Source organism: Mirounga leonina, unplaced genomic scaffold (genome assembly GCF_011800145.1).
Source record: "Mirounga leonina isolate KUSES-001 unplaced genomic scaffold, KU_Mleo_1.0 Mir_109, whole genome shotgun sequence".
NCBI lineage: Eukaryota > Metazoa > Chordata > Mammalia > Carnivora > Phocidae > Mirounga > Mirounga leonina.
In genome coordinates, this window is record NW_023270244.1 from 1311009 (window position 1) to 1335955 (window position 24947).

Sequence of the window (24947 nt, forward strand, 5' to 3'; positions counted from 1 at the left end):
AATTCTTTCTTCACTTTCCTCAAAAACTCATGCTTTATACAGACCAATTACTAGTACCAAAATTGAGTCAGTAATAAAAAAAAAAAAAAAAAAACCAACCTCCCAATAAATAAAAATCCAGGACCAGATAGATTCACATTGAACTCTACCAAATACTTAAGAAGGGTTAATACCTACTCTCCTCAAACTATTCCAAAATATAGAAGAAGGGAAGCTTCCAAATATATCCCATGAGGGCAGCATTACCCCGATACCAAAATCAAACAAAAACACTACAAAAACAAAACAAAACAAAACAAAAAAACCTACTGGCCAATATCCCTTATCGAGATAGATACAAAAATCCTCAATAAAATATAAGCAAACCAAATTCAACAATACATTAAAAAGATCATTTACCACAATCAAATGGGATTTATTCCAGGGGTGCAAGGATGATTCAATATTCATATATCAACATGACATACCATATAAAAAAAATGAAGGGTAAAAATCATACGATCATCTTAGTAGATGGAAAGAAAGCATTTGACAAAATTCAACATCCATTCATAATAAAAAGTCTCAATATGGTAGGTTTAGAGGAAATATATCTCAACATAATGAAGGACAAATATAACAAACCCACAACTAAAGTCATACTCAATGGTGAAAAACGGATCAGAAACAAGACAACGATGTCCTCTCTCGCCACTTTTATTCAACATAGTACTGGAAGTTCTAGCCACAACAATCAGACAAGAAAAAGAAATAAAAGGCATCCAAACTGGTAAAGAAGAAGTAAAACTGTCACTATTTGCAGATGACATGATACTATACATTGAAAACCCTAAAGATTCCACCAAAAAACTACTTGAATACATAAATTCAGTGAAGTTGAAGAATACAAATTAATATACAGAAATCTGTTGTATTTCTATACATTAACAATAAAGTAGCAGAAAAAAATCAAGAAAACAATTCTATTTACAATTGCACAGAAAAGAATAGAATACATAGGAAAAAATTTAACCAAGCAGGTGAAAGACCTATATTCTGAACTACAAAACATTGATACGGAAATTGAAGATGACAGAAACAAATGGAAAGATATACCATATTCATGGATTGGAAGACTAATATTGCTAAATTATCCATACTACCTAAAGCAATCTACGCATTCAGTGCAATCCCTATCAAAATACTAATAGTATTTTTAACAGAGCTAGCTAATAGCCCTAAATTTGTATGGAGCCACAAAAGGCCACAATTAGCAAAAGCAACCTTAGGAAAGAAGAACAAAGCTAGAGGTATCACAATCCCAGATTTCAAGATTACAAAGTAGTAGTAATTAAAACAGTATGGTACTAGCACTGCAAAAATACCCCATCTTCAAAGGGATTCATGGAAAAGACCCTAAGAAGTACCCTAAAATGCAGGTTTCTGATGACTTTAAGATCATAACACTAAACTGAGTAAGAACTTCTAAAACTCTAATGGAAACTGATTGATTCATAAAGCTGCTAACCCAAGATGAAGCAAAACAAGAATGACACAGGACTGAATGACCTGATGAACACAATCATAATTTTTATGGTTTCATTTAAAACTGCTGATTCTGGGGCACCTGGGTGGCTCAGTCTGTTAAGCATTTGACTCTTGGTTTCTGCTCAGGTCATGATCTCAGCGTTGTAGGATCAAGCCCATGTCAGGCTCCATGCTCAGTGGGGAGTCTGCTTGAGATTCTCTCTCTCCCTCTCCCTCTCCTCCTCCCTCCACTCTCTCTCTCTCTAAAATAAATAAATAAAATCTTTAAAAAAAATATTGCTTGTTCTTTAATATTTGTTTTCCAGATTTAAAAGATCCCTTTTCCTCCTTTCTTTGAAGCTATACTTTACCAAATTTCTGTAAGTTATAGATAGCTTTACAACAAGGGTTGAAACATTTATTATTTTCTCCCTGCCTGATCTCTCCAGAGTTTGGAAACTCTTATTAAGTATTCTTGACAATGTGTGTATTTGCCTAAGTTCAATAACAATCTGTTCTCCAGGTAACAGGACACAATTAGACAAGTCCTTGGTTTGGTTTCCTAGCCTCGAGGGGTTTTTAAAGTCCAATCTGAGATTTCTTAAATTACAATCCAGCAAAGCAGATTTAAAAGAGTTTATATGGTCAATCGCTATTCTTGATGCACTTATGTAAATTATCAGGCCAAGTTTATTGAAATTAGACCTAATCTGCAAACAAATTACTCTTATTATGGTTATCTTTGATAGAAAGAGGAGTGATTATAGAAAGAAAAATAATGTTTCGGTAACACATCTTTGTGGATATCAGATTCTAGTGCTGTTAATTGTTTTTGAGATACTGTTTTCTACCTGCAAACTGGACTGGATCCTGAATTCTTCTAGTTTCCTATAATATTTGGCTAGAACTTTCCAAACTAACATTTCTAAATTTTTCCCATTCTTTTGGCTTAGAATCACTGTACAACTAAAACTTCCCCTTTTCCAAGGCCATGAAAGATAAAGCTGGACAACTTGATATAACTTTCAGATAAATCACCACAGCTCATGTGTGGACAATCTTCATGCCTGTTCAATGGAGTCACTCAGAAAGTTCACCAGAGACATTAAAACTGCAAACCAGGAAAATCTGTCAGAATGCCAGTACTTGCCCTCACTCTATCTGAAGATGCTTCAAAACTGACATCTAGAAATCTTCTCAGCTGGCTGCTCTCCAAACTCAGAACCTGAATTTATAATTTGCTCCAATTATTAACTTCTGTTTTTCTTTTGTTTTCATAGAAATGCCTCTCATTAAATTGCCTGATTGCTCACATCATATAGAGGTCTAATTTAGGTGGAAGCTCACTGGCAACACCACCTCCTGAAAAGAAACATCGAGATATTCTTTCTTTCCTAAGTAATCATGAGGATATGAATTTGCTAACACATCATCTTGTGCCTATATAAGAAACTCAGATAAAAACTGGAACCCAATTACACGTGATCCAAAAAATATGTAGATTGACTTAGCTAAAACTGAATCTGATTACAATTCATTTGAGTTATTTAATTGGTGAAATCTTGGCTCCTGGGAATTTCTGCTCTGGGGAATTTCTCAATCCTTGGCTATTGTTCTCCTTATAGTCATATTAGCCTTTCCAGGTTAGTATACCCTTGAGGGTTCTAAATACCTATCAGCAGCCACTCACTCACCTATTGGTACCCATTAGAATTACACAACTGGATGAAATCAACAATAATTACATAAATGATGAAGACAGTGACTACATGACCCTCCAGCCTGATGACTCGACAGTGGAAACAGCAATCATGTGATTCTTTGGCCCAACTACATCAATGGTGGTAACCAAGAATAATGCCATACTAGTTGGTCATTCTCTCAGCATGCTGAGAGAATGACCAAAAGGGGGGAATTGTTAAAATCAAAAACAGGGGCACCTGGGTGGCTCAGTCGTTAAGCGTCTGCCTTCGACTCAGGTCATGATCCCAGGATCCTGGGATTGAGCCCCACATCGGGCTCCCTGCTCTGCGGGAAGCCTGCTTCTCCCTCTTCTACTCCCCCTGTTGTGCTCCCTCTCTCATTGTGTCTTTCTCTGTCAAATAAATAAATAAAATCTTTAAAAAAATAAAATCAAATAAAAAACAAATGCCTCGAAAATTCCCTAAGCAGACAAAACCAGTTTAGCCATAAAGGCAAAGCTTAATTTAGCTTATTTTGAAAGACTAACTTGACCTGAGTCATTTCTTGCTTATGTCTCTGGAAATCAAAAACAAAACTTAAACTGTTTTCCAAAATTGTTGTGATGTAACCACTAACCAGTTCCCTGTAATTTAAAAAATTTCTAACATCAGGGGCCCCTGGGTGGCTTAGTCAGTTAAGCAGCCGACTCTTGGTTTCAGCTCAGGTCATGATCTCAGTGTCCTGGCTTTGGGCTCTGTGCTCAGCAGGAAGTCAGCTTGAGATTCTCTGCACCCCTTTCCCTCCGCCCCTCACCCCACTTGTGCATCCACTCTCGCACTCTCTCTCAAATAAATAAATAAATCTTTTTAAAAAAATAAACTTCTAATATTATAACAATCATTGTGAAAAAATAAACAATGAATGCCTTCCCACTATATAATTTGCTTTATAACAATATACCCCTGAGCCTCATTCCATGTTTCTAAATACAATTTACAAATGCCTCATGTTTCTCAATACAAATGCCACATGTTTAGGTGTGAGTGCTCCCAGTTTGAGAACTGTCTTTTTGGTGTGTGCACCATAATCTTTTATTAATTACTACTTTGGTCATTCATTGGTTTTACTTCAGCTATTTCTGAACTTTTACCACCTTACTTTCAAGTGCACCTCTTAAATGAACAATCTTGTCTAATTGAAATGTTCCCTCACAATTGCCATTGTGATTCTAAGTTGTCTTAGTAAGATTTTTGCCTTTTGTATATATCTGTAGCTTCTGGGACCACATTTCTCATACATAAAATAAGCAGATGTGCCAGAAGGTGGTGTGCTTAATTCTTTGAAACTTTAGGATCCCATTTCTTTAGTGAAGCCTTGGATCTCTTGGAGCCAAATTAATACCTAGGAGGGATGTCCAGCTGGGTTGAGGATTTTGTGATATTTCTCAGTGTACCTTCTCACATGAAAAATTTTTTGAAGTTGGTATGTGATCTGATGTCATTCTAACCTGTTCCATGACCAATTTATCCTAGCACCGGAGTCTTAGAGTTAAGTGGCAAGCACTCTAACAGCTTTTAAGTGCTCAACTTGTGCCCACCAATTTTGCAGTTTTAGCTTCTGAGACTCCCATTAGCAATAGATCTATCATTCCTTTCATAAGATCTCTTTATAATGGGGGAAGCCCTGATGGCTTATAATAGTCTGACTTGTGCCTGCTCACATTTTGATGTGCCATTGGTCAAAAAAGTCTGAATTTCTTCTCTTGATTTTTTTCCCCAAGTCCCCCAGTAGTTTACACCGTGGGCTTTCCTTGAGGCTTTGTGAGTCCCCTAATAGCTGCCATCTTGCTTTCTTTAGATTGAGGGATACTCATTATTCTCCCTTGAAGTAACCCTCCCTAATTCAACCAGACTTACTGTTTCTGGCTGCCTGTGCACAGTTCCTGAGACCTGTGAGTTTCACTGTGAAAATCTGGAGTTTCTCACACTCCAGTTTCCACCTTGTGAAATTCTAGAATTTTGTACATCCCAATTTTCCAGTTGGAAGGATTAGAACAAACTCAAAGAGCTCACAATGCAAAATATGCAGAGCTCAATCCAAGAGCAGCTTTCCAGAGATAGTGGAGAGTGGCAGAAGAAGAGGCAGTGAACCAAAAGGGCTCTCTAGGAACCTTCACCTACATCTCAGAGCCATCCCCAGAATCTTCAGCAGCTGTCTTCGGATCCTGTCTTGTCACCAAAACTGTCAAATGACATAACTAAAACAACTTAGTAATGAATTTGATGGCCTTTATTCAAGGAAAAACAATACATGGATTGGGGGAATACAAATGCCTACCAAGAACAGTCTTCCCAAGGGAATTTGGGCAACAGTGAGTTTTACAGAGCATAACCAGAGGCAATGTGGAAGCAGGGCATGCTTGGCTAGGAGGTTAGGATTTTCTTATAAAGCTAGCAGAAGTTCTATTTCCTAGGGTAAACTAGCTAAAGCTGAGTCGGAGGACTGTGATTGGGGTATGCTGGGTTTCCTTGACAGATGTTTCTTGTAAGTACAGGCTCACTTAGGTATAGTCTTGTGATATGGGCAGGGCCCCCAGGAAGGCCTCCATTTTGTGAGTCCCAATATACAAATTAACTATCTTTATAAAGCTGAGAAGTATTCCATGCAAATCAGCATAAACACAGTCACATTTAACAAAATGTAACAGCTGGTGTGGGTGGCATTCAAATGTAAAATCAATAAAGCAACAATAAAGTATAAAAGAGAGTCATAAGACATTAGGGTTCCCAATGGTATCTATTTTTTCTTCTCTGCAGCATGTGCATAAAGGACACAGGGACTCTGAAGTGAGAAAGATTCATAAAGAAATGAAGGTCTTCCTTTAATGAACTTATACAGACTGAGGGCTGGAGGCAAGAGTGGAGTGGCAGGATTAATCAGTTGTTCGAGAGGCAAGATTAGCCACCATAAGCGTTGTGACTTCCCCAAATCTAAGTACCTCCCTCTGACAGCCCTCACATTTCTGCTTCTGCCCCACTGAGGAGTTAGTCCTTATACAAGCCTCCACCTCTCCTGCTCACTCTGAGTCTAAAGAAGGATCCAGACAGGATGAAATTCTAAGGAAAGCAGAAGACTAACAGACTCTGCTCATGAACACTTTGCTTTACTCCTTACTAGCACTGATATTTCGAATTGCCACATCCAGGCCCTGAAAGGTGTTTACCCTGACCTGAGCCAGCCTGATCCCTCAAGGCATGTGAAGCTTCTGACTTGACCATCATAACTCCTAGGATTGAAGAACAAACCACCCTGTCAGATTTATGGGCTTCCTGGGCTCCTGTGTTCATTCATCATTCAAATATGCAGTTCCTGTCAGGTGCTACATTCTGTGCTCTCCCTATTCCTGCCCTCAGGGAGCTCATAGTGGAGTCACCAATGGTGGTGGTGCTAGTGGGGGGTGCGAGGTGACAAACCATACACAGGTAATGACAGTATAGTATGATCAATGGTACAATAGGATAAAGGTAAGTAAGTGTGAGATGCTCTGGGAACATAGGAATGACACCAAACCCAGTTTGTGAAAGAAGTGTCAATGAAGTAGCCTAAAGGATGAAACAGGGAGACAGAGAGACAGAAGATACCAAGGCAAACATGTTAAGGGAGAGCATGGCATGTTCAAGGAACTCAGCGTGAGAGACTCTGTTTGGGGTTAGAATCAAACAGATGCGAATGGTGACCAGTGAGGGAGGCAAGACCCAAGCAGAGGCCAGCTCAGATGAACCCTATAAGTCTTTTTTTTTTTTTTTTTTTTTTTTTAAGATTTTATGTATTTGACAGAGAGAGACACAGCAAGAGAGGGAACATAAGCAGGGGGAGTGGGAGAGGGAGAAGCAGGCCCCCCACTAAGCAGGGAGCCCAATGTGGGGCTCAATCCCAGGACCCCGGGACCATGATCCGAGCCAAAGGCAGACACCCAATGATTGAGCCACCCAGGCGCCCCAGGTGAACCCTCTAAGTCTTGAGGAGTTTTGGCTTTATTCTAAAGGCATTGGCGAGTCACTGAATATTAAGACATGTTCCAATTGACACTGCAGAAAGATCATCTGAGGCCTGTCAGGCAGATGGATTAGGAGGTGAGAAGGGACAGTGGAAGAAGGGAGAGCAGTCAGACCATTAGAGCACCCAAGCAAGACAGATGCTTACCGGGCATCACAGAAGTGGTCGTCAGAATGAAGAAAAACTGATCTAAAAGATATTAAAGAGGTAGAAACCACTGGTGACCAGCACAATGTGGCTGAAGGAGAAATAGGAAAGGCTGAAGATGATGCCACATCTGGACTTGGAAAATGAGATGAAAAATACACTGCCCCTTGAGAGGGAGACAGGAAGAGAAAGAGCATTCAGGGAGAGCTGCATATCAGTGCCCATGAGGCAATGGCAGATAGATGGGCTGGAGTGACAGAGACACATCAGGGCTGGGAAGATATATTTGGGAATGAGCATGAAGGTGGCTGAAATTAAAAGTGGTGTGAGACCATTCAGTACGTGCAGCAAGAGAAAAGAGAATGCTGAGAGATACCAATATTTATGGGATTGATGATACATTGCTAAGTGAAAAATCAAGCTGCAGGGGCGCCGGGGTGGTGCAGTCAGTTGAGTGGCTGGCTCTTGGTTTTGGCTCAGGTCATGATCTCAGGGTCCTGGGATCCAGCCTCACATGGGGCTCTTTGATCAGCAGGGAGTCTGTTTGAGGATTCTCTCTCTCCCTCTGCACCCACCCACACTCATGCATGCTCTCTCTCTTTCTCTCTCTCACTCAAATAAATGAATAAATCTTTTTTAAAAAAAATCAAACTGCAAAATGGTATATGCAGTAAGGGCTCATGTGGAGAGGTAGAGGGGAAGATCGTGTGTGTGTGTGTGTGTGTGTGTGTGTGTGAGAGAGAGAGAGAGAGAGAGTGATTGTGTACTTGCGTATTTTTTGTGGGACATGTTAATTTATTTTATTTTATTTTTTTTTTTTTTAAATAGGAATTTTTTAATCTCTTAAATTAAATTTACATGGCTCCTGTGAAATGAGGAGAATGGTGGGACATGTTAATTTAAAACTATTGCTTGAATTGCTTAATGGGTATGTACAGCTTTTATAATCTAAAATAAGAAGACTTGATTTTAAAAACAATTAAGAGGCAGACAAATGAATAGGAGGCTGCAAAGTCCAAGAAAGAGAGATGGAACGAAAACACAGAGAAAAGGAAGCTTATTGTCTGACCCTACTTATGTCTTATTTTAATGGAATGCTAAACGATTTTAACTGCATGTGGAAAAGCAAGATAACGCAATAAAAGAAATATTTAATGTTGATAAACATGCACTCAACCATATGACTTCAGTCTGAAGATGCTTTGTTTTTTATATATTTTTTAAGATTTATTTTATTTTTATTTTAGAGAGAGAGAGTGTATGTGCAAGTGGGGGGAGGGGCAGAGGGGCAAGGAGAGAGAGAATCCTGGAGCAGATTCCCCACTGAGTGCAGAGATGGATTCAGGGGCTCCACAAAGGGCTCAATCCCAGGACCCTGAGATCATGATCTGAGCCAAACCCAAGAGTCCAATGCTTAACCAACTGAGCCACCCAGGTGCCCCGAAGATGTTTTAAATAATGATCTTTAAAATAGGGGCCACTGTTTCTTACAGTCTATTTATGTTAAATTTTAATAAGGATACAGTTTCATCAGCAAATAATTAATAATTATGACCAAAAGGGTCAACTGGAGCAGTGAGTCAGACCTGCAGATATGGCAACAACACGAAATGAAGCCTTCCTGCCGGGAGGTGGTCATAGTCACAGTGCATGGGCAAGAAGGAAAAGCAGATAGCACCTTCGTCAAGTCTCTATTCCCTTCTGGGCCACATGGCCTCTCCAGCCCATTACAGAAGCTAGTGACTTATTTCAAAAGACTTTATTCTTTATTTTTTTAAAGATTACTATAATCTGAGGAATCAGAAGGGCCAATTTTAATGTAAATTAAATATTTATGTATATTTTAGGTCATCTCCTTCTGAGTTGAAATGTAAACTCCTTTAAATGCCTCTAATTACTATAGAGTATTACCATCCTAGGAAAAACCACCTTTTATTCTCCTTTATACTGAAAAAGTGAACAGTCTGCTGATATGGAATCTCTACCATGTTATTTTCTGAAATTATTAAACTATGTCTGCTATTCTTTGCTTTTAAATATTCCTCAATATTTCATTTCACAAGCTCCTTGTTCCCTTATCTAGTTTAGCAAGAATCAAATTATTCTTCTACCCCCAAAGCAGTCAGGAGAAAAATCCAAAATTACCATCACAAAAATTACCCCAGCCCCTCAAGCTTCTCCACTAATGTCAGGCACAAGGAGAATTAGGGATCCTCAAACTCAGAAAGTTCCAACTCAGTGAGCAGGTGGGCAAAGGTGTGGGGGGGCGTCTGATTCTAGTTATTCATAAATTCTGTGGCTCCATAGTGGCTACTTATTCAAGTATTTACTGAATACTTTATACACTGCCAGGGATAATTCTGGCTGTGGGACTACATTGGCAAGCAAAACAGATCAACACTCCAGAAAACAGCATAAGAAAGAAAGGGGGGGGGGGGGGGAGGGAGGGAAGGAGGAAGGGAGGGATGGGAGGTAGGAAGGAGACAATAATTTCTAGGTTTTTGCTAAGTCAATGCAGATTTGTCCCTATTTCTTACCTTCTATAATAATAATGGATAATCAAATCAATAAGCCTGAGAGCACCACAAGATGTGAAATATCTTGTAAAGAGATCTTTGGTACCTGGACCTTTCCTCAATTCACACCCTTTACTCTCTCAAAGCAGTTTCTTCATTCCAGGGATGCCTGATTTATATCCCATCTTATTTCTCTCCTGTCTTAGGCAATTCAGGGTGCTATAACACAAATACCATAGACTGGGTGGCTTAAACAACAGAAATTTATTCCTCACGGTTCTGGAGGCTGGAAGTCCAAGATCAAGGAGCCAGCCAATTTGGTTCCTGGTGAGAGCTTTCTTCCTGGTTTGCAGATAGATGCCTTCTTGCTGTATCCTCAGATGCCAGAGAGAGAGAAGAAGTAAGCACTTTCATTGTCTCTATTTCTTACAAGGGCATAAATCCATCTCCAAAAAGCCCCATCTCCAAATGCCATCACATTGGGGACCAGGATTTCAATATATGAATTTTGGGGGTTCATAAACATATAGTCCAAACCACATGCCATGGGTCCTCAGTGGTCCCTTTCAAATCCCATCTCCTCTGATGCTTGAGGCCATATCAAACAGTCCTGCCTCTCTCCTTCTGGACTCTCCTTTCAATCCCCTTGGTGTTTAATCCTATATAGCCTTGCTTTGCAGTATATGCAGAATCTGTGTGCTTGGCTTATGTCTCCAAGTTAAAATGTAAGTACCCCAAGTGAGAATGTCTGTGTCTTGCATTTCTTTCACTCTCTTCCTGTGCCTCAGCACTGTATAAAATATTTGTTGATTCATTCAGTCAGTCATAACACGTCCAGTGAGTACCAGTGCTTAATGCTGAGGAGCAGTTGTTGGTGGATTTGGGAAACCTAACGATTGGGACTAATTTAAGGGAAATGCCAGTTGAATTCCTGGCAAATAGGAACCACAAAATATTTTTACTGAAATACCAGTTTCTCATTGCTTGCATGCTCATTTCTCTAAGTGGAATGAGGCTAAGAGAGTTTGGCCCCAGGAAGGACCTTGAACAGCTGTTTTACTGAATAAATAAGAGACTGCCAAATACTAACAGCAGCTTGCATTTGCAGTATGTAAACTTTTCAGACTGCTTTCCCATCCTTTAGCATAACTTATCAAGTATGTTTCTTAAATGAGGGCATCTAAGTACTTGGAAAGAGGCAGAGTCTTAAGTGTTTCTTCTGTCTACATTATTACATCTAACAAGTTTTCATAGGAGATGGTCATAAAATTTAACCCACACTTTTTATTACAAGTTCTGAACCAATGAAAGCTTTAGAACTTCCTATAGAACGCTGAACTGCATCCAAGTGCTGAATAAAACACAGCATTAGACAAGGGGGTTACATGGCTTTCCACACTGGGCTCCAAACATGTTCCTGTGTTAACAAGGGACATGTGTCTTTCACTCTGTTGAACCAATCATTGAGGACCATTAAGAAAGTCTAATTGTTCTCGGGCGCCTGGGTGGCTCAGTTGGTTAAGCGACTGCCTTCGGCTCAGGTCATGATCCTCGAGTCCCGGGATCGAGTCCCGCATCGGGCTCCCTGCTCGGCAGGGAGTCTCCTTCTCCCTCTGATCCTCCTCCCTCTCATGCTCTCTGTCTCTCATTCTCTCTCTCGCAAATAAATAAATAAAATCTTTAAAAAAAAAAAAAAGAAAGTCTAATTGTTCTCACAAAATACGGAATAGCTAACACAAAGGAGAATCATGTCATTCCAACATTCTTCTTTTAAAGACTTGGTGCAAGGTTGCACCCAGCTGGCTCAGTTGGAAGAGCATGTGACTCTTGATCTCAGGTTTGGGAGTTCGAGCCCCATGTGGGGTGTAGGGATTACTTAAAAATAAAATCTTTGAAAAAAAATAAGTGGTGGAAGTATCAGATCCCTGCCCCCCTCTTTAAAACATATGGTTTGGGTTTCAGTTTTTGGTTTTTCTTTTGAGGGAGGTTGCAGAAGGCAGTGCAAAGAGGAAGGGAAGTAATATTATCTCAGAAACCAGAAATGTCTAGATGGATTTTAATTTCACAGAAACCTATTTTAAAAAGCATTTTATAATTGGAAATAAAATAAACTGAAGTGAAAATGGAATACAATGTACTATACTATCTCAAATTAAAAAAAAAAAAAATTAACAGCAGCAAGAAGTAAATCCTGACAGGAAAATTATTCTAAGATATCTAAAGAGAAGAGACATATCAAAAATAGTGGTATCTTATGAATGCCTAACGTTCAATTGCATCATGGCTTTTCATCCATTTTAACCATACTGTAGTTAAAAGATGCCAAGTCTTTGAGATTACGTCCCCTCAGTAATGGGGGAGGGGTCCCACCAATGTGCTAAATATTAGCTCCCTCTTCAAAGATCTCCATCTACAACGTTAGCACAAAGCAGGACCAATTTAGAAACTGAGTCTTGTCTTACCAAATGCTGCCCAATCTCTGTGTCTAATTTCCCAATCAACAGTGATTAGGACTGTTTATCTCTAAGTCTTTGATCAGGCTCTTCGACCACAAATAGAGTATGTGGAGTTTTTGCTTCAAAGAGGGTCTCTATTTAGAAAGCATGCTTCCTTCTACACAGTAAGAGTAGATGACACATGTGGGCTGAACTGAATATTCTAAGCAAAGGTACCCAAGAAAAGTTCCCATGTGGACCTGGGAAAAGTCTAAAAAGGTTTTATTAGTCCCAAATACTAATTGTAACACCGCTCATGCTGAGAAAGTCTTTAATTTGAAAGAAGTTTTTTTTTTTTAATTTTCTGTTTTTTGGTTTTTTTAATTTGGAAACCCAGCAATTATTTGGAATGAAGGAAGAGCTAACTCCTAGAACATCTGAACTCAAAAGCATTTCGAGCACAAAAGATATCTGGCATTTCAAAGCCAAAAGCCACAGCTCTAGGCTCCAAACTAGTTTCCAAAGAGCTTAAGATAAAGGAGAACCTGAAGGGAGACAGGATTCCCCCAGGTGAATGATGATGAGAATAAATGAAGAAAGCATGCAGAAGCAATTCTATGAATCCGGTCACATCACTGTAAGTTAAAGCATCTCCCAGCTCTCCATGGCCTGCACTGTGCTTCCTCCCCTTGAGTCAAGTCCCAGGGACAGGAATGGCAGGCATCAGGTGCCGTGTCAGGGGGATGCAAGCCCACAGGGTACACACTGGAGCGAAAATGCCAGAGGGCCGCATGCTCACTGGACGCGTTCTCCACAATGTCACCTGAATTGTGAGTTGTTAACATGACATAGTTTCTTGGGACATCAAATTTAAGTGAAGATTTAGAGGAAAAAAATCCTTTTTCTGGGGTGCCAGGGGGGCTCAGTGGGTTGAGCGTCTGACTCTTGGTCATGGTCTCGGGGTCATGAGATCAAGCCCCAGGTTGGACTCTGCACTCAGTGGGGAGTCTGCTTGAGATTCTCTCCCTCCCTCTCCCTCTGCCCCTCCCTCCACTCACGCATGCACACTCCCTCTCTCTCTAAAATAAATAAATAAACCTTTTAAAAAATTATTTTTCCATTAAAACAGATGTATTAAGAAACTGCAGTATAAACAAAAATTGCAGCATTTGCAAAACTTTTTAAGACGACATGAATACACCAGTCAAGATGTTTAGTTTCAAACAACAGAAACAAAGACTAACTGATTTAAGCAAATAATGAATTTATTCGAAGGCTCACAGACTAACCCAAAGGGCTTGAGAACAAGCCATGGGGCTCTGAGGCCAAAACCGCTCAGAACTGGTCCAACGTGGACAGTTCTGCCAAAACTGAGCTGTCTGCATCTCTGATGTTGCTGACTCTAAGACCATCGGGTTATTATTTTATTTTTTAAGGAAAAAGTAAATAATGCTGCTTATCAAACTATCACAACATTGATTTTAAGGAGCACCCTGGTTTCAGCAGTATTAAAATTGAGGGAATATGTGAATCATAGGATTGATAAAAAATGGTCAGTTGTACAGCGTGTAGTCCTCACACCTCACACTGGCGACAGGCGCCCTCGCCATGACCAGGTCTCCTCTCGCCGCACCCACTCCCACCTCAGGTTCTGCCCAAGTCCTAGCTGAAAGGGAGGCTGGAAAAGCAAGTACTGGCATTTCAGTTTGTATGGTGGGAAAAAAACAGATCCTGCTTTTTTCCCTCCTATGGGAAAATTTTCAAGCACAAAAACAGAGTTCAGATGCTGGGCAGCCAAAAAAGAATGACAAATATCCCCAATAGGGAGATTTCAAAGAAACTCCCTCTTATGGTAAAAGTTCAGTGTCCTCTGCGGTTAGAATTCAGAAACTGAGAAAAATGTTTGAGAAGCATCAGAAGAGGAAAACTCCTTAGGATGGAAGCCAAGGCCCTTACAATCCAGCCCTACAAACTGTTCCAGTCTAGTTTCCAACACCCCACCCTACGCATACCCTGAGTCCAGGGATGACTAAGTAGGTGGCAGCTCTTCAACCGCTGTCATTCGCACTCACATCTCCACTCATGGTGTTTCTCTCCAATTAGAAAACCTCTCCCCGCCCCCACCGTGATTTTTCTGGACTTAAATAACTCCCACTTCACAGCTTGAACCAAAACTCACCTCTTCGTGAGAACTCTTCAGACAGCCCCTCTTGGTGATCGCTTAGCACATTATCCATCTCTCCATTGTGAAAGGAAAATTCCTGCACAAAGACTGCGTATTGCTTGCTAAAGCAAGGGCGAGCTGCACATCGGCAGACAGTCTCCTTGAGCAAAGCGGACAGCGCTGATCCTGTACAGGGCTGGGAGACCCTCTGAGCTCGGGGGCTGGGAGATGTCCAGAGCTGGCATGTTTAGGCAGCCGCCGACCTCCAGCTGCAGAAGCAGAGCTGCAGTGAGGGTGTTGCCGGCTGGCTGACCTGCAGAAGCGTGTCCCTGGAGTTAGGCTGCTCCTGACGTCTGGCTCTACAACCATGCGTGCTGGGCGTGGGGTCTGCTGTCGCCGATGGGCTGGCTGATGGCAGCGTGAATGACTGCTGCCTCAGCCATGGCTGAGGTTCTGAGGCTTCTTGGTAACCACACAACTGGTTTCACTCTCACAACTGGGACAATATTAATATATGTTAATGATACGATATGGGTATGATAACCACACTAATAGCTAGCATTCTAACATTTACTGAGCTCTTACTATGTACCAGGCATTACAGTAAGTATTTTACAAGGATTATCACGCTTAATCCTTAGAACAACCTTACGGATGGGCGCTATTTTCCCTCATTTCACTGCTGGGGAATGTCGGAGCCCCACCAAGATCCAGGCACAAAGCGAATGGCAGCCGAGGCCTGGCTTCTACCCAGCACACGGTGAGGACTCTGCTGGGTGTTGCTGTCGCCGTCACCCCAAAGACAGCACACTCACCCTGAGAACAGGCACCGGGTCTCCCTTCTTTGTGCCCATGGCTACACTGACTGAATCAGGGCCTCTCGTTCACAGGCACCCCCAATGTCTCTTCTCAGAAAGAGAGAGTGCGCCTGAATCCTTTAGTCGTTCAAAACCTGATCCGAAGGCCAATAAGCTCTGTATCTTGCCATCCAGCCATGGCCAAAGTCGACGATGAAACCAACACCCTGCACAAACTGTCAACGACACCCGGCATCCACAATGGTAAGAAAGCAAGGCTTAAGAGAATACATTCCACCTGGTTTCTGACTACTTTGTAGCCGATTCTCCATCCTTGATGCAACTACCACGCCTAAAAGTTGGTCATCGACTTGCCTCATCTCCCCCAAGGCGACAATGTTCCAGAAGCCTAAAACCCTCACAAGAAGTACCAGCGGCAGAAAACCAGCAGCTGGTTATTTTGCCACTTGCTGCTCACATGCATAGACCCAATCAAGACTGCCCCAATCGTGGGGGAAGTCGGAGGGGGAGACGACCCATGAGAGACGATGGACTCTGAGAAACAAACTGAGGGTTGCTGGAGTGGGGGTGGGGTGGGAGGGATGGGGTGGCTGGGTGATAAGACACTGGGGAGGGTATGTGCTATGGTGAGCACTGTGAATTGTGCAAGACTGTTGAATCACAGATCTGTACCTCTGAAACAAATAATGCAATATATGTTAAGAAAAAAAAAATAAAAAGAAGATAGCCGGAGGGGAAGAATGAAGGGGGAAAAATCGAAGGGGCAGATGAACCCGAGAGACAATGGACTCTGAGAAACAAACTGTGGGTTCTAGAGGGGAGGGGGGTGGGAGGACGGGTTACCCTGGTGATGGGTATTAAAGAGGGCACGTTCTGCATGGAGCACTGGGTGTTATGCACAAACAATGAATCACGGAACACTACATCAAAAACTAATGATGTAATGTATGGTGGTTAACATAACAATAAAAATTAAAAAGAAAGAAAGAAAGAAAGAAAGAAAGAAAGAAAGAAAGAAAGAAAGAAAGAAAGAAAGAAAGAAAGAAAGAAAGAAAGAAAGAAAGAAGCATCACAATGTGCTATGGTGAGCGCTGTGAATTGTGTAAGACTGTTGAATCACAGACCTGTACCTCTGAAACAAATAATACATTATATGTTAAAAAAAAAAAAGAAAGAAAGAAAGAAGAAGATAGCAGGAAGGGAAAAATGAAGGGGGGGAAGTCGGATGGGGAGACGACCCATGAGAGACGATGGACTGAGAAACAAACTGAGGGTTGCTGGAGTGGTGGGGGGTGAGAGGGATGGAGCGGCTGGGTGATAGACACTGGGAGGGTATGTGCTATGGTGAGCACTATGAATTGTGCAAGACTGTTGAATCACAGATCTGTACCTCTGAAACAAATAATGCAATATATGTTAAGAAAAAAAAAAAGAAGAAGAAGATAGCAAGAGGGGAAGAATGAAGGGGGGGGAAATCGGAGGGGGAGACGAACCATGAGAGATGATGGACTCTGAAAAACAAACTGAGGGTTCTAGAGGGGAGGGGGGTGGGAGGATGGGTCAGTCTGGTGATGGGTATTGGGGAGGGCACGTTCTGCATGGGGCACTGGGTGTTATGCACAAACAATGAATCATGGAACACTGCGTCAAAAACTAATGATGTAATGTATGGTGGTTAACATAACAATAAAAAATTAAAAAAAAAATAAAAGACTGCCCCAATCACTACTCCTAAGAAAAGCACTCCCGTACCATCTGAAAAAAATTAAGTTATATGAAACATACCAAACCACATCCAAACCACAGCACTCAGCCGACAAAGGCCCTGACATTATTGGCAAAGATATATCATTAAAATATCTGTTTCCCTCCCGTCACTCCTCAGCATGTGCAGTAAGAAGTCCCTCTGCAATTTATTCCTTTATTTAAAATTATCCCAACAACTGAGAGGACGGTTTGGTCCTTTTTTCTCCTGAGCCCAGCCAGGCCTTATCCTCCAAGGCCCTAGACACATTCACAATCTGTGATAATCTTTCTGGTGTGTGTATTAAGGTACCCACATATCCATCTCCAAATCAACAGAAAGCATAAATCAATTTTTAATACAACTGTAAGAAGAAGTAATACTCAGAAATACCATTCAGTTAGTCATTCAATTTGTGTGGCCTTGAGTAATTTACTGAACTTCTCTGCAAAAAGGAATAAGAGAACCAGCACCTCTTAGGGTGGTTGTGACAATTAAATGAATATTACACACGGCACTCAAGACAAAGCTGTGTACATGGTCACTGCACTTAATACGGTGTTGTATTCTTGGGGCACCTGGGGGGCTCCGTTGGTTAAGCATCTGCCTTGGGCTCAGGTCGTGATCCCAGGGTCCTGAGATTGAGCCCCACATCAGACTCTCTGCTTAGCAGGGGAGCCTGCTTCTCCCTCTCCCTCTGCCCCTGCTCGTGCTCTCTCTCCTGCTCACTCTCTCTCTCAAATAAATAAATAAAATCTTTTAAAAAAATATGGTGTTGTATTCTTGAAAGCTGCTGAGAGTAGATCATACGACTTCTCACCGCACCCCCCCAAACACACACAGTTAACTGTGAGGTGAGGTAATTATCTTGATCATGGCAATCATTCTATACCATATATGTACATCAAATCATCACATTGTGCACTTTAAATGTATACAACTTTATTTGTCAATTGATTCCTCACTAAAGTTAAAAAAAAAAAAAAAAAAAGACAAGGCCGTGCATGGTCATTACCACGGAAGCAATTACTACAGCTCTCTGGCTATGACCCACAAAGTCCGAACTGGGGAAATAGCCATACTACTAACAAGGAGAGGACACCTGGGAGAGATATTCTGGGCTTGAGGATGAAAGCCTTCAACTCATCCACTAGCCGTACCTAAAGATGCAAATAGGACTGGCATGGTGCTAACCAACCACAGGCATAGAGAACACTTTAGTGTGCATTCAGACACTTTCAATTATCCAAACATTTTGTGTAATGAACTGCTTGACCTCCTGCTTCGCTCCACCTCTAGAAGAGGCCATCTGATGCTTGGCCTGTGTTAAGGTTCAGTACTCCCAAGATCTAGGCCTGTCCTGTCCTCTGCCAAAGGAAAGGAGAGGCAGCCCAGGTAACACAGAAATAGATCTGTCTTGCTTTTAGTCTGCGTTGGTCCAGTCCCCAAGCCCCCACTCTGTGCCCCCTGTAGTAGCAGATCTCAAGCGTCCTGTATCCACACATGTCTCTGCCCTGCCAGTCTTCTTAAGGCCCCATGTCCTCCCGGACTCTTGCCAGGTCCTCCAGAGTATGGGGGAGCTACCCAATACACAGTCTAACTTCAGGAAGCCCCTTGTACTAGTTCCTACAGCTATTAAAACAAATTACCATATCTTGGTACCTTAAAACAACAGAAATTTATTCCCTCACAGTTGTAGAGGGCAGAAGTTCAAAACCAAGTATCAGCAGGGCCACACTCTCTCTAAGGCTCTAGGGAAGAATCCTTCCTTGCCTTTTCCAGGTCCAAGTGGCTCCTGGCAGTCATTGGTTGTGGTAGTCTGACTCCAATCTATGTCTCAGTCTTCACATGTCCTTCTTCCCTGCATGTCCCTCTGTGTCCACTCCTTTTCTCACAAGGACACCACTCATTGGCTTTAGGGCCCACCCAAAACCCACGAGATCACATCCAAATTTTTACCTCCCTTCCATCGGCAAAGACCATATTTCCAAATAAGGTCACATTCTGAGGTTCCAAGTGAACATGAATTTTGAAAAGACACTATTCAACCCAGTACAAAATTCAGTTTAACAAGAGGAGAAATATAGGCCCCCTCAGGGACACACAGCCCAGCAACACTGATGAAAGACCACGTTACTGAGCCTAGTTTGGCAAATCAAGCAAAACTGATGAATGGTTTTGCCTAGGAAGGGATATTAGTGAAACTAACAGTTTGAGAAGCAAACAAAAAGGCCAGGTCAGTGTGCATAAGGCAGGGCATCTCTGAAATAGAATGTAGGTTCCAAAATCACTAAAGCTGAAAAGTTGACATTCAAGTCATCCACTTTGAAATAAGGAGACAGAAGATAATATGTATGTATGTTAAAGACACATTTTTAGTCTTATTTGCAATGGATAAACCTCCTTGTAAAGAATATAACATTAAAAGTTTCCGAGATAAATCATATTTAGCAATTAGCTCACAAATAAATAAGAGGAAGCCAAAACAAATGAACTTAGCAACAAAATGTCTTCAGTTACAGCACTGCGATCAGACACTGTAATAAATTCTAGATGTGTTGTTTTGGAAATTTTAACCAAATAATAAAAATTTCAACAACAGGGAAATAAAATAATGCTCAAATATGCTTGCAGCTACTGCATTTACTGGTTTAAAACAATTTTTAAAAATAACTTCTGCAAAAATTTTCACTATTTTATGAAGTAGAATTTTATCCTCTTTGCCCAGAGATTAGATCCCTGTCTCTTTTCCAGTGTGACCTCCCTGCTTCCGCCTCATCTGATGCCTACTTCAAGCCTGCCCTGGTTTCTGCATAGAGTTAATTACCTCCTGGGGAACTGTCTTTCTGGGCTCCTCACTTGCCACTAACCCAGGAGACCCCAAGGTCACACTGGCTACAACAGAGCTCACCAGACTCCCACCCTGTACATGGCCCAGGAAAGGCTCTAATATCTAGATGCTGGTTCTTCCAGACGCCTTGCCATGTTAGGAACCAATCACTGAGTTCCCATCCTGCTTTTTAGCACAAGGTGGAAGTGGGATAGTTAGAGATTTAATAGGGAATTATATTTTCTTTTTTCTCTGTTTCCATCTTGACGTTTCACATTATGTAGAAAAAGTTACAGCTGTCAAAGTCTTTATTAGTTACTAGTAAAACAATAAACAATATTTTAAAAGGAACCCTAAATCATTCATATTTTCCTGTATTTTATTTAGAGCTAAACTAACTCAGCCTTCTGTTCAATCCTTTTGTCCTTCAGGGAGAGCAATATCCAGGTCTTCAGAGGACCAGGCTCTCTGGTTCCTAAATCAAGTGTCCGTTTCAGTTTGTGGCAATGGTGAGGGAGAAAATGACAGAAGGAAGAGGTGGGAGGGAATCTCACTGTCCTGTGGATCCACATGATTTTCCTCTGGTGGCTTTTAAGTCTAGTAGGTCACATATTTAGTACAGTTAGTGTTTACTAGATTAAAACTCACAAAAAATTGGGGCGCCAATTTGTGTCTTTAACACACATACAGTTGGTTGAGCATCTGACTTCTGATTTTGGCTCAGGTCATGATCTCCATCATGAGATCAAGCCCCATGTCCGGCTCCGTGCTGGGTGTGGGGAGTCTGCTTGGGATTCTCTCTGTCCCTCTCCCTCTGTTCCTCCACACGCCCTCTCTCTCTCTCACTGTCTCTCTCTGCCCCTACCCACTTGTGCACTCTCTGTCTCTTAAAAACAAAACAAACAAACAAATAAAAAACAAACAAAAAAACCCCACTAAAATCCAACCACACTCCCACCACACTGAGGTCCTGATTAAAAGAGCTTTAAACTTCAACAGTATTCCTTTGGTTACTGAATGTTATTTACAGCTGAAAAGCCTAGAAATCTAACGCTGGGATGATCTTTCCTATTGGTAATGTCCCTGGCACATGGCAATATTACCAAGCTAAGCAATCATAATATTGTATTTCAAAGTGTTAATGAACAAAAGAAGCAGAGCCGAACATCTTTGTTTCTGAAAAAAAAAAAAAAAAAAAAAAATCTCCTAATTGTGGCTACAACTGATTGAACGGTGAGAGTTACAGAGGGCTCAGCTATAAAAAAATGATTCATAACAAAACCAAGCTGGGCTTTGTTGGGTGGGAAGGCAAAGTTCCATCATGACTCAAAGACCACCAGTGACCTGGGTCTGGAGGCAACCACATAATAAAATAATGCTCAAAATAGTAAAGCCATCCTTGTGTAGCCTCAGCCTAGAGCTGCAGTTTTCAAGGTAGCCATCCCCTGTCTGGCCACTTATTTCCGGTAGGAGTAATGCTCAACGTATGACACTCTTGTTGTCTGTGTCTTCCATTAGTAATATTGTTTTTGATCATTTTAACACAGAACCTGGCTCATCAAAGTCAGCCTTTCTGTTCACTTGATAACAGCCACTGTTCATGGCAAGTAGGGTCCAGTGGGATAAATGGTCTGCAGACTTCAAGGGCAGATTTTCAAACTTTTTTGCCCTTCTATCCAATTTTTAAGAGTTTATCATCCCTAGAGAGTGGACTGCTTTTTCCAGGGTGTTTCATGCTGTTTGGATGTTAAAGATATAAAATAATTACTACAGTTTGACTCCTAGACCTAGAGAAGTTGCTGACTTCCCTTCCTATGCCTTCTTTTCCTACTCTAGAAGGATTGAAGTTAAAAAAAAATCCTGATGTGTCAGGCTATGGGCACAACTGGTTACTTTTACCTTTGGAGGAGAAGGTAAGTGAGGTCAGATGTTCATGCCATTCATTCTTGATACAGTGGCCAAATTTAGTAAATAAAAACACATCATATCCAGTTAAATTTGAATGCCAAACAATAAATAATTTGCAGCATGAATGTGTCCCACTTTTTTTTTGCTTGCACAGAACTCCCATTCCTATTCAAAACGGTATCTACATGGGACATACTTAAACTACAAAATTATTCCTTGTTTGTCTGAAATTCAAATTTAGCCGGGCATCCCATATTTTATCTGGCAGCTACATCTCTTGCAAAATATGGAACCTAAAATTGTAGGCTTGAGGTTGATATGTTATGTCTCAGTCCCAAAGTGATATTTAACCATGTTTGATAAAGTTTGGATTGGCAATTCTTAGTTACCCGAAATGTCAGTTCATTATGTTTCTGCTATCCAGACTTCCCAGCTTTGCTTCCAAGCTCCAAAATAGGCTGTGTAAGTCGCTGCTAAGCTGTGTTCTTTGCCTAAAGAACACCCTGCTCTTGAATAAATATCATCAAGTACATGAAGATGTGAATTTGCATATCTGTGTGTATGCAGAAACTCAGTTCCCACATCTGACAATATCCAAATTGTCAAATCTACTTTCTATAGGAAGTATTATTTTTGGATGAGATTTTAAAATGCCTCTTAATCACAGCACCACGGGTTTAGCTGGCATAACCCAAAGTCACTACAATCTTCTGGCAAGAGTAAAACCACAATTATTCCTAAATAAAATAATAAAATTAGTGAACTCTGAAGTTTCATTTGGCTGGCAATAGAGGGAAAAAAAAAACCAGGAACTAAACCTGCTTTTTTCCTGACAATAATGAAGCAGGTATTTAACTGAAGGGGTACTTGTAGAAATTCCAATTTCTGCTCAAAACAATAACAGTATGTATCTCCTTTGGTGATACTTCATTAGCCTAATTAATGTTCTTTTTCTTCTTCTAGTCCTTTACATTAATAATAATACTTCAGTACTGTAAAGGACTAGAAGAGAAAAAGACCAATTAACTTCTTCTTGCTTGAGGTTATATGCTAGTTTGAGTAGAAGATGTGGAAGTCATTAGTGCTGCTGGCCAATAATTCATTAACGTACGTTAGCAGCATTGTACTTCTTAGTCCCTTGTATTATGCAACTATAGTTATGGGAGAAGCGCATGACCAGCTCTGGCCAATTACTAAAGAATGTAAATACTATATATTGATTCAGGCCTGAAGCTTCTAATTATTGGTGCAGAAACCCTCCAAAGCTCTCTGACTTTGAAACCAGCAACGTTCAAGACTGACACTGCTCAATTATTCTGGGTCTTTAATTGATTGCCATGATCAGACACTTTCTAGTGACCAATGAGGACATGTAACATGCAAGAAATGCACTTTTGTTTTAACTACCATGTATTTTTGTTTAAACTGCTAAGGTTTTGAGTTATTTGTTATTGCAGCATAGCACAGCCTGGCCTAACTCAGGAGAAATGCAATTTTTGAGGTTTTAGTGCATATCCAGCCAAATGAGTCTTTAAAACATTCTATACACAATTTTTAGCCCCCTGAAACTTGTTGAATGTTTAAGGTTATGTCATCATCACTCTTAATTCTCAACAAACTCTTAAGGTAGGTACAAAATACCCTCTTTTCTTTATAGATGGAAAACAGACACTTAAAGAGCTGGTAAGTAAATGCTTAAAATCATAGAGAGAGTAAGTGGCTGAGAAGGAACTTGAACCCATAATCATGTGGACCTATAGACCATGCTTTTCACTACCTCACTATACTATGATTCAAGTAATTAGCCCTGGGATTTATTAAAAGAAATTTCTGCATAGTAGAGGAACAAGACTCAGAACCCCATAGAGAGGTAACAGGTGCCAATAGGGACAAAGATGTCCCATGGATGTTACTCTTCTTTCCATGAATTGGTAGGTCTTGACTCTGGGCTGAATTTATAAGGCTATATAATGTTGGAAGCCATCTTTGGAACAACGTCATGGAAAATCGGAAGTTCTTTAATTCAGAATTTATGCAAAAGATGCAGAGGAAGAGGCATAACAAGACAATTTTAAGAGCCATTCTGTGTGGAAGCCATCTGCATATCTGTTAAATATTCCAGGAAGCTTATAAGTAGAGATCAGTTCTTGCCATTCTCTGTTGCTACACTCAGAAGAACCAACACCATCAATACCTTCTTCATTTTTTAAGATTTCTTCTGTAACTTCATCATAGGTGGAATATTAATTAGATAATGGGGACCCGAGTACTACAATGCCAAACTTTCAAATTTCCCATTGCCTGTAAACTTGTCTCAAACCAGTTATGTTGTTTTGAACACAAACTCTATCTGGGTGACATTTCTTTTTAATTTTTGAGATTTAATGCCCAGTCAAACAAGTCACATCACTTAATTTCAAGATTCCTTCATGACAGTAGTTAAGCAGAATATATTTGTATATTTTTTTAAAAAAAGGAAAAGTTATTTTACAAATATTCCAGGTTCCCTCCTAAAAATATGTTTTTTTATCAGCTTAGTCATTTAACAACAGATCGGTTATTAATTCAAAGAGGAGTATCAGAATCTGATACACCGTGAGAAACCAGGAACCCAAACATCAACTTAGACAGCCTCACTTTGAAAGACACTGAATTTCTCAGATTTCTGTCCTCCCTGAATCTCAACCATTTTACTATTGGAGAAGTGAAGGGGGACTTGGAAAACAAACCCAAAGGAACACTTTTCTTTCTGACTAGTAAAAAATATTCCAAAAAATCCATAGCAGGAATTGAAGTAAAACCTCTACAATGCACCTGCAAAACCATATAAGAGAAATAATGCAACACAAACTCCTATGTCAAAACAATTATCTAAGGCCAGTTGTTAGAAGCACAATGAATTCATCCTTTTAACACACTCCAAAAAGCAAGCCCTCAAAGGCATATTCAGAACTTAAATGTCTTCCTATCACTGAAAAGCAAGTGAAATTCTATTTGAAGTTCATTTTAGCTTTCTGGTGCTCTCAATTTCAAAGTCAATCAGCTGTACTGGTTTTCTTGCTTTACAGTTTGCACTTGCTTGTGGTTCAATAACACATTAAGAAAAATGTACATAAAGTAGACCTATAATTAGAAACAGA

At 40.6% G+C, this 24947-nt stretch overlaps 1 protein-coding gene across 6 annotated transcripts in view; it reads right to left on the minus strand.

Moving 5' to 3' along the window:
• Positions 1-24947, minus strand: part of LOC118019922 (protein FAM13C) — a 152087-nt gene that overhangs the window by 108633 nt on the left and 18507 nt on the right. The window lies entirely within an intron of this gene.